At 32.4% G+C, this 11364-nt stretch overlaps 2 long non-coding RNA genes across 2 annotated transcripts; both read right to left on the bottom strand.

Moving 5' to 3' along the window:
• Positions 1-4269: 4269 nt before the first annotated feature.
• Positions 4270-5484, bottom strand: LOC121118336 (uncharacterized). Its single transcript, XR_005864405.2, has 2 exons — positions 5403-5484; positions 4270-5096 (listed from the first exon to the last, which is right to left on the bottom strand). It is a non-coding gene; the product is annotated as an uncharacterized lncRNA (long non-coding RNA).
• Positions 5485-6632: 1148 nt separating this feature from the next.
• On the bottom strand, positions 6633-7973 carry LOC139905372 (uncharacterized). Its single transcript, XR_011780046.1, has 3 exons — positions 7275-7973; positions 7082-7221; positions 6633-7019 (listed from the first exon to the last, which is right to left on the bottom strand). It is a non-coding gene; the product is annotated as an uncharacterized lncRNA (long non-coding RNA).
• Positions 7974-11364: the final 3391 nt, after the last annotated feature.

Raw genomic sequence — 11364 nt, 5'->3', positions numbered from 1 at the left:
GACGGTTGTAGACCTGGTCCACGCTAAAATCTTCTCGTCAGAGAAAATTGTTACTGTGGATCCATTTGCCTTGATCCACGCACGAACTTTCTTGCATCTCTACAGTCTCTTTTCCTTCAGAGTGTCTGTCAACAGGTGGAGTGGGGTCCTTGTGTAATAGGAAACCCCCAAATCCTCTTTCACATCCCTCCTTATTGTCCCCACCTCCACGTCAAACTCGTTAGAGAGTCGATTCATGGATTTTTGGGGTCCTCTTTGATCTTCTTCTTCAGGTCCCCCAGAAAGCTCAGAATCCCTTTTCAATTTGTGTGCCCTACTTCCTTCTTTCCTTGAGAGGTATTTTCCATCCTTTTTCATAAATAGAGCACTTCACAATGGTCATAATCTCTGCCACCTCAATTTATGCATCCAGAAGGTCTGAGATCTTCTGACTTTTTGCTTCTTGGTCACTCATGATGAAAGGTTTGAGAAATGTTTATTATTGTTCATTTATGCAGAAAGAAAAGGAAATGCGGAATATGCGTTAAAAATCACAAAACCTCTCTATTTGAATTACATCACTACCATTTATTAACGGTCCACGTTTTGCTTCCGAACCCTGTATATATTGAATAAATAAGGGATCATTATATTATATAAGTAATAATTAACTTTTTATTCTGTACTATGAGCATCCCTCATCTAGACATCCATAATATTATGACTTTATTTCATGCATGTTTATTTTATTTTTATTCATATTATAACATCAGTGAAAAAGCTCAATAAAAGTTGATATCGAAGTGGATCCTCCAACTTTCTTATCTTTGTAAGTAAGAGCCGTTACCCGGAAATGTTCTTATCATATATCAAGGGTTCCTTCTTCCGTAATGATAAGAGGCTTGATAAGTGAAAGAAAATTAACGATACATGTTCCTCCTCACAACTACATCTATTAACACAGATCCAAGATTAAACTTATCAATCCTATCACCTCTTCCAAATTTGCAGGTGATAAAAACATATATAAATAAATGTAAATTTAATAAAATAGAAATTGATCATTCTTTTTATAAGTAACTTTACGCTTTGATTGAGTAGGTAATGGACGTAAGCATTTTCTATTTCGTACATTATTTATTATGATAAACCACAGACAACCTCTTATTACGTTTTATTATTGTTATTGATTCTTTATTCAATCGCTAGGTATAACGATTTTGTACTAATACAGATGATCCAGCTCCAAGTGTTTGTAAAGGGTTCAATCGTTTATTGGCATTTTTTTTTTTTTTTTTTTTTCATTATCCACTCTAGGGAAGCTTCATGAATGTAGACTGTACCTAGAGTTATTAAGACGTTCATAAGTTGAATTATGTTGTAGGCATTATGTTCAGTTTCATAGTAAAAGTAAAAAAGCAAAGATATGATCATTTAAAAAGAGAGGTTGGGTCAAACCTAATTTAAAAAGTTGTATTTACAAACTTAGTAGGGTGCTCCATGATAAAATCATATACTCCATAGATCCTCTTGAATCCAACAATTGATATCACAGATCTAACCAACCCACATGATTGGCGAGTGAACAATAAACTATTCCGTAGTTAATGAAATGGATTGAATCAAGAACCAATATGTAGCTTTAATATATAAAACACATAAGTGTGTATTAGTCTTAAAAAGACCACTAATTCTTGACATGTTAACGTCTAAATAACAACAATGATAAAATAGGGAGATTACTCCCCGAGAAATCCTTCCTGTTACTCTATGTTTTTGATGAGATCACTCATATGTAACTACTTAATAATAATATCTATTCTAATGTACTATTGCCTCAAGAAAAGAATAATAATAAGTGTTTGAAAAAAAATCAAAATATATTGGGATGTTTAATGAGTCCTTTAGTCTTTAGATTGTTCACTAACAAAAACAAACAAAATTCATTTCACCGTGACCAGAAGTTACGCCTTGGGAAGTTTTGCCTTGGAAATTTCTGTCGTGGGAAGTTTCGCCCTCATACATATAGCATTATACCATAAATATATCTTCCACATATAATTTATGGTCAACTTGAAGTCCTTTGTAATTAATTATCAAATTATGGCATTTAAGTAATTAATATGAAATATTTGTTGTTTCTTATTATAATGTATTCGAACCGTTTTTTACCGGTGTACTTAAGCTGTGGAAAAGAGGAAGAAGGAACACAAATAAATAATTTTGAATGAGCATAGTCAGACTTAGTAAGTGTTGCTAAATGGAGGACTTTAATTTTACATATTCTTAGTCTTTTACTCAAGAAGTCGTTACACTTTTTAAGATATACTGTGAGTATTTGTAGTACTTTGTTGCTTGTTAATAACTTTTTGGCTTGAAGTGTCTAATTTAAATAGGATGAGACTTGCAACAATCATCATCAGAATCGCTTTGACTTATCTTAGAAAGAAATATAAAATATTCAATTTCTAATATTTTGCAGCTAAATCAAGATACCTTCTTTTAGCTTCTTTAGTCATCATATCTCAAGACAGATTAAGACCACGGTTAACCGTAGCAGCCCTAAGCTTCCAGTTGCCATTGGATAACGTAGAAGAGACGTTTTTGAGTATACTGCAGGCAATTTTATATATTAATAGATGGTTGTGCTTGGAAAAAACTCCAAAAACCTGTCAAGGAGAGGAAGGAAAGGTTTTTTTATTTTTTATGTTCCATTAATTGGTTATGGAGTTGCAGTGATTAAGTATAGGTACACATTATATTATTAGAATTACTCCATCTAACCTAGGAAGCTTCTGGGGAAATCCATATATATACATTCATAAAGTATTGTATATTTCTTTCCCTCGGAATCACCTGGGATCGAACGCATATTGAGTTCATGAGAATAATATCTCCCGTGCTCGTTGTCACTGAGCTATGGCGATTCCATGGGTTTCTACGATATTTACCAGAATTATTCATTCTATTCACAACCAAGACTAAGATTTTGTACTGGGACGAAAAATACCTCGTTAGAATATAATATAAATATAAAATCACATATTTTATGTTTTTTTTTTTGCATAATCTTTGAAAATGAACTATCAGTAGCGGATCGAAAGAGGGGGGATCTTAGAACCCCTCTTTTAGTATACCAATCTCCTTCAGGATAGTTATTGCTATTGCAGCAATCTTTTGATTGAATTGATGTTGCTACAGGGATTACCTTAATTTTACATATTCTTGAGTCCTTTATTGCTATTACCTAGATTGGGCATATTATTGTTGCGTTGAATACAAATAATGGAATCAGCTATATACATAATATAAATATTTATATACATTCTATAAATTTGGCATGTCTCTTTACTATGATGGGAGTTTCCTTTTCCATAATAATGTGTACTCGACCTCTACAACCATCTCGCTCGTATTTCCAATAAGTCTTGTGAGATGTTTTATGAGCTACCCTATAGATGTGGTTCCAGTCATCCACAAGCTTTAGACCGCATCTTCTCGTTTTTATAAGGTATACCATATCTCTTACACCACTTGTAAACATGAACTAACCAAATTGTTCGGTTATCATTAATAATGTATTTTTAAAGTACTCCACTTTAGGGTGGTTCCTGTACAACATAAGTCTAACTTATAGTCAATAAAAATTCATAGCAAATATTGAATTTGTGAGCTCTGAAGCAAATAATTTATTACCTTAAATTAAAGACCTTTTCAGTTATAATTTTACTATAGCAATTTAATAATTCGCTAGACAGGGGAACAGGATCCCCAAGTAGCTGAATCCATTACTACTGAAAATATAAAAGTAAAGAAAAAACATGTTTTGATTGTAGATTTAAAAAAAAATCTTAATACTATAATACGTAAACGTCAGTTATATAATAAGCAAGACAAAATGCTCAAAAAATTCATCTGAAGATGATGAGAAAAATGAAGAAACTTTAATAAAGGGTGATGATTAAAAAGATAATAACTACACCAACATACGTATTACTTCTACAATTGTAGAGCAATGAAAATAAGGTTTATTACCATTTTAACAGAAGTATCCATCATATTCATTAAGACTCTTACAGCAACAATTTTAACCCCGTATCTCTGGCTATTGATAATTTAATGACTCCGACTAGGTGGAGTTAAACATCTTTGATAAAAAATATTCGAATCCAACTCCATACCTCTGACTAAGTCATGTTGCATTTTTGACTCTTTTTTTTCTCCGATCATAATTCGAGTTCTATTTAAACAATTTTACAACTGGATTGTAAAAACTAATAAAAACAAACATTTAAAAATAAATCATTTTATTAATAAACAAAACTGTATTCGAGTAGAAAAAAGTAAATAAAAATCAATACATTTTCCTAATAGGAGTCCAATGTAAACGATGCAATTACATTTCAAGACCTAACGACGGAATGAAAAGATGTATTTGGATTTAAATCCTACATGACACATTTTATGAAAATGAATTAGTCCTGAACCGATTTTAAAACTATATTGATTGTCCGAAATAGGTGAAAAAAGAGGAGAGGAAGATTGATTACGTTGTCTCAGGGAGCCCACGTTAAGGTGAGCACTCTTGTTGGAACCTTTTATTCAAGCTGCAGATGGAACAGTTGAGAGGCTCTACATTCCGACCTTTATATTTGGCTTGACACACCCTGCACTTCCTCTTGCATGAACACGAACAGGACGTGCACAGATGCCAGTTACTTAGTTTTGTCTATGAGAACACGTCCTCGGAGTCCTATGCAAGCCATCTGTCGTTCATGTGACACCTTGGCTTCCACAGAGATCTTTTCGTCCTAAAAGAGACACATCCTACTTGAGCGACAAGAAGAGGCCCAAGGAGTTACTGGACTAGTGCTTCTTAATATCCTCAAGAAGACTTTCTTAATATCCTCAAGAAGCCCTTCTTCAGCTTTAATACACAGAAATTGTACAACTGGATCTGTTGTAGAGGCCCTGTGGACCAGTCCGAGTCATTTATCTGATCACTGATGGCGATCTGTTGGATCACTAAGAAGGTTATGATGCGATTCCTGGTGCTAGATATGTTGTACTCCTTATTGGTAGGTGTCCTTCCCGAAAAGCCTTCTATCAGTGAGCTTCTGTAAGATATGATTATTTATTAAATTATTTATTGATAGAGTTTATTCTTCTTTTCTCTCATCAAAAGTATACTGGTTTTTCAAGAAGTCGGTTCGAACTCTTTATAAAAAGGTGCAACATTGTTGATTGATATGTTTTATTTTAAAATATATTAAAATTGAATTAAATGCTCTCATTTTAGACTAATGAATGAATTAAAAATTACTTCAATTTTAAATCTTAAATTTTATGTGGAAGATACATTTATACTATAATATATTTATGAGGGCGAAGGCGAAACTGTCCTAGAAACCATTTTTACATACCAGTGTTTGTATTTAATTCCAAATCTTAACATACACTGTAAATGCATATGAATTTATTTATGATATACATAAGAGACCAATAACAAAAATGTAGTGCCTTGTTTATCCTTTCATATATTAGTTTCAACATTGTGTACCTTGTAATCAAGTTTATACTTTATATCGGCACTCCTTTTTACGCCTGGGTCGGCTAACATACCTGTGTCTTATTTCTTATATTATTTAGCCATTTCAGTTAATTTATGTAATATAATCTTTTTAAATTATAACACTTCTGGAGTCACCTCTTCTTAAAATCATTTTACCCGTTTGGTTGGCGACGAGCCAGGATCAATATATTTATTATATAATCTTAGGTAAGAAACTACCATTTATTTAGGTACATCGTTAAAATGATACAAAGCAGTTATAATAAATTAACAATTATAAACTAAGAATAGAACCACTGTAATTAAATTAAAAGTGGAATCATTGCCTTAAAAAGTTCAAAGACTCCTATGTGAGATATTAAAAAAAAGAAGAAAGAAAACAAAAAAGAAACAGGTAACGCACGAAAAAGTTAGCGCGTGCGTGTAAAATAAATATTATAAAATTAATCACTTGTGACATGAATCATGATTATAGTTGATAATATTGTAGAGAAAAACGCGTGCAAGGAGAAGGGGGAAAAAAGACATATGGTATCATTGTTTCAAATACTGATGTGATTATCATCTGCCTGCTTTATTATGATTTTTGAGGGTATAACGAATGTATTTATTAGCAAAATGTTTAATAAAGATATAGGTATAATTGACTTCGACGTTTTTTATCCGTTACAATAGATTTGAAAACGTCACACTCCATGAAATTGTAATTCATTATTAACCTTATTCTCAGAATAATAGCTAATGAAATGACAAAGTAGAGTATTTGAAAAATATTTGAAGCTCAAAGTTTAAAAAAGAAGGCTTTAATGAAATATAATCTACATACTAAAAAATAAACCATTAAACATTTAAGTTAAATATAAAAAATTAAACAATTAAAATCATATAACTATTAATAATAATAAATTATAAATACAGAATATTGAAATAATAGATTGATCCAGATAATTTTTTCTTGTTCTAACATCGGAATTCAGTTAAATATGTCATAAGTTTAGGTTGCAATACACAAGCGAGACGTGGAGTTTAATCAAAAGATAATCACCCCTCTTCTTCATGTGGAAGTTGCTATATACAATTGTGCACAGGATAGATATATCTCTACCGATGAGATCTAACTAATTATTAATAATAAAGTAAATGTCAAAATCATAAAATTAGATAATAAATGTATTAATAAAAAAATGTTAGAAATAAATTCATCGTAAAGATTTAGAGCAAAAGCTAATTATGTAGTAATGTCCGGCGATATTACTCCCTATTAAGAGCATCAAAAAAGATTTTCCCCCGTTATTTAGGTATGCTTATATAACAACATACTATTATCATGAAGGATATACACAATTGTTAATTATAATGCAACACCCAATGTAACTACCCTCGTTGTTGTGACCATTTAAACAGTTGTTTTTGCCTTTTATGAGTTTTCTGAACACCATTTCTTGGAGCCCATCAACCATAGCTAAGCCTTAAGTGATAAAAAAGTAATATTTATTGACTATGTAATATTGGAAAACCTAATTATCATACCCAAGTCTTAAAGTGAAGTAAGTAGTCTCAGACAAACTAGTTGCAAACCATCCAAAGCTACTACCCCCGTTGTTGTGACCATTTAAGCAGTTGTTTTTGCCCTTTACTGAGTTGTGTATCATAATTCTTGATGTGTTTAGCTAAAATAGAATCATATTTTATGGTTAGATTTAAAAAAAAATTGAATACTTACTGTGAGATAGTACAAAATTCAGAGTTCCATTTCGATATTCGTAAATACTTTTTACTGATAACTTGATCGTCATTTGGTGTGGATGACTCAAAACATTTTTATATGTATTTCTATAAATGACATCCTCCATTAATTTAATGATGATTCCTCGGGAAGGGATATGTTTACCCTTGTATTTCTCCATAAATTTTTTGAACGTAGATGATTAGCAATGGATAAGGTTATATTACATACAATAAGCATAGTTGTGAGATCAAAGTTAAAGTCTGACTTGATGTATTCATCGTTAAATTGATTTTATAGATGAATATCCATGCTCTTGATATGAGATGAGGATAATGAGTGGCGTATAATTCTAGACAAGGGACTAAAGGCACATTTATATCGAGATGAATTTCTAATTAAATAAACGAAATTCGACAAATCCGACAAACCATCTGTTTCTCATCCGGTAAGTATTTTCCAAATTCCTAGGCCTCCATTTTCAGAAATCCAGACAGGAGGCGACGTTATTTTAGGCATTTTATTCAGTTCTCTATTGATTTTCATCATCTAATATTATATTAATATTGAATAATAAAGGCGGGAATGATAACGTTCATGATTGATAGAAGAAGATGTATATTATTTAATCAATGATGCCATAAGTATTTCTTCTCTTCTCCTCGCACGCTTTTCTATTCTTACCAAAATTATCACCCTTAATCATGATATAACAAGGATGTGCATCAAAACAGGGTCATCATGTTAATAATTATCAATTTTTTAATGTGTATACTAAGAGTGGTATGGGACAGCTACTTCTCTGTTTATGTTCATAAATTAATAGTAGGAAGTATGTTATGATGCACTCCATTGTCATATTTTCTTCCAATGCTGGATTCATTATTATAAGCCTGTCTTTCTCCGAAATCCTCGCTCCAAAAGCGCTGAACACTAAACCTTCTGCTGCCTTACGGAAGGGTAACTATAGAATAGATTGAGAGATGACATAACTTCGATTTTACAAAGTTTGCAATATTTCTCCAATTGTTTCGAGGTCTTATTATTTGTAAATAATGACCCTCTAGCTAATTTATATCGAAACCACTTTTTTTCAAGTTTGTGAAGGCATTTTGAAGAATGCATGCTTTATATAAAATAGTGTGGTCGGGTAATATACCTAACTGGAACAGACATCTTTTTATTAAATATCTCAGTTTTTTCTCCACAAATCTTCCAAAAGTGGTTCTCCTTACTCTACTGATGCTCAAGGTCATAGAGCAATAATATCCTACACGCCGTAGGGACCCAATTTAAGGTATTTCCAATGTGTATCACGTCGTTACTTAATCACACTACGCCAAGAAGCTGTGGGAAGTTCCTACCCTTTTGTTGTCCGGATGAGGTTAGTTGATCTCATATGTATAGTTCTTCATTACTATGTATCCTTATATTATAATTTAGGGGCTTGTGTGTACCTAATAAAGGAAGGAACAACGGGAAAACAGAATTTCAAGAGTGCCCCATTTGGGCCCAGTAGTTGTCCAAAGTCTTTATTGTTTTTGTGAGCTCAAATGGGCCAAATGAGTTCTTTCGTTCAGCTGATATCCTATCCTTACGAAGAAGTTATTTTTTATCCTTTGAGCCCAAAGGTCGTTGCTTTTCACCAGCCTTAAAAACCACGAGTAGTTTAAGGATTTCCCTAGGGATTCAGTGTTAAAACATCCTAACCCCCAATCGTGAATGGTTGCCTCAATTCTGCATTTTGATATGTACGCCTACGGTCTTATTTTACTCAAGAAGAGGTCATCACGAATACGATCTATGTTTCGACAAACGCCTTCGTTATGTATATGGAATAAATCTCAGCAGATGTATAACCTTTGGAATTATAGTTCTATTCCAAACCTTGACTTTTTCAAGAAGAATCAGATGGTTGGAAGAGTAAAAAATCTTCAGATTTTCTCATTTCGAAATGTCTTTGTCTTTTCTATAGCAGCATCTCGCCATGAGACGTCAATTGTTAAACCCAAAGGAGAGGAGAATTGCTGAACTTTCAAATGTGGAAAATTAGTTCTGAATATTTACTCATGAGACGTAAGAACCTCCGTTTTGCCGAGATTCACTCTTAGGCCCGAGTCATCTTTCAATTTATCTAGTGTTTGGAAAGTTGTAATAAGAGACTGGGTTAAGTTCTCTTGATTACCCTCAAGGATCAGTGTGAGGTCGTCTGTTAAGTAGAGTAATTTGTCTGTAATTACTTATATCTAAAACATTTTTTCCTTTTTTAGGGAACACACGAAAGTTCCTGAACTACTGAAATCCAGAACACCACCTTCATCATAGATCTCCTCGTAGGCACCCTCAAGGACTGGAGCTAAGTCAGAAGCAAAAGTATTATAAAATTCGATAGAGAGCCTGGATAATCCCGGGGTAATGTTTTTTTTTAAATAAGTAGATAAGTATTCTAAAATTTCACTACATTTAATTGTATTATCTATTCCTTTAAAATTTATTTAAGTGTGGCTACCCAAATTAGAGTATTTATTCTTCCATAAAACTTGCCAACAAATCGTCCAACAGTATTATCTCGAGCTCTCCTGGCATCCACCTATCTATTATTTCGCTAAAAAAGGATCCAGAATCCCATTTAGAGCATAGATGGATAAAACTCTTGTTGGAGCTTTTTCGATAATTACATAATCACCCCTTGGGTCTGCATATACTATAATTGGATATAACCATTCCTCGGCTAACACCACGACTCCTCTCGAAGGATGAGAGGTTTTATATTGAGATTTGGATAGAAATGATTTTTCAGTTTTTGGTAATTGATGATATATTCAGAGTAAAACTAAGGGAAAGCAATATTTTTATGTTTCGAGGGGCATATCTTTGGGGCCCAATTTGAGGATGAAGGATTGCACGAAATTTAAAAGAAAAAATATTTTTGATTTCCTCAAGAGTTCCATATTCCATAAAAAAGTGTATTTATTTTCGTTTTTTCCTTCAACTTTAATTCAACCAAGCAAATTCAATTTTATTATCGAACTTAGTGTTTGTATTTAACGACGATATACTTTTTTCTTGACAAATTAGCTTTATTTGTTGAAATACATGTAATAGTCATTGTGTTCAACTATATCACTACCCATTGATATAATAATAAAACCAAAAAATTACACAATTCTTATGTAAATATATTGAGTAATATTAGAGCAGCGCATTACACTTTCGTATGGCATCTTCTTGAATTTCCTCTTTATTGAAATTGTATGATCTGCTATTTACTGTTGATGGAGAACTCATTTTCCTGGTGATAGAATTACAATCCACTCAACATTTATCTTATCTTAGTTGCCAAAAAAAAATTCCTGAGGATTCTGGATGCATAAAGCTTACTAAAACATCTGCTTGTTTTTCACTCGCATTTTCTACTAAACCAACCCACCACTGATTGTCATAATTGCATGCTATGTACGTCATTAGTATGATATCCTTGGAGGTTCTTCAACACTTGGGGTCAATTAGTTGACAAAAACTTAAAAAACTCTTTTTGATAATAATGTACAAAGCATGTGTCATGTATCATATCATCAATAATTGCACAAAAAGAGCGAGATTGTAAGTCCCCACAATCATTTCGGAAGTATTAACTATTGTGTGCAAAGTGTAATATTTCTTACACCAATGAAATGATTGGATTTCATCTGTTATTTAAAATTGGTAATTTTCTGCAAAATCACCAAGTATAATAGCTTCATTCAATTTTATATTTTGTTTAAGCTCTTTCAAGTACTTGGATTTATTTTTTGTGACCAAAGAATGTGCAGTCATTTCATCAATTTTTGAACTTAATAATGTGGTGTATTCAGAAATTAGCAAGACTTTGAAATGAGGGTGGTTCTATCAGTTGAGACCAATTGCGTAAATGAGATGTCGTCATCGAGATCTTTGTCTTTGAAAAATTCCTGGAGTTTTCCTTTCAATTTGGATTTGCCTGGACAATTTTTACACCTGTGAACCATGCAGAGTTTTTTGTTGATATCACAAACAACCTCTTTCATTAGCTTTTTGTAATAAAATCCAGAAGCTGAGGACATTAATA

Source organism: Lepeophtheirus salmonis, chromosome 5 (assembly GCF_016086655.4).
Source record: "Lepeophtheirus salmonis chromosome 5, UVic_Lsal_1.4, whole genome shotgun sequence".
NCBI classification, from domain to species: Eukaryota; Metazoa; Arthropoda; class Copepoda; order Siphonostomatoida; family Caligidae; genus Lepeophtheirus; species Lepeophtheirus salmonis.
The sequence above is the reverse complement of the archived record's forward strand: the minus strand, read 5'-3'. Positions and strand labels throughout refer to the sequence as shown.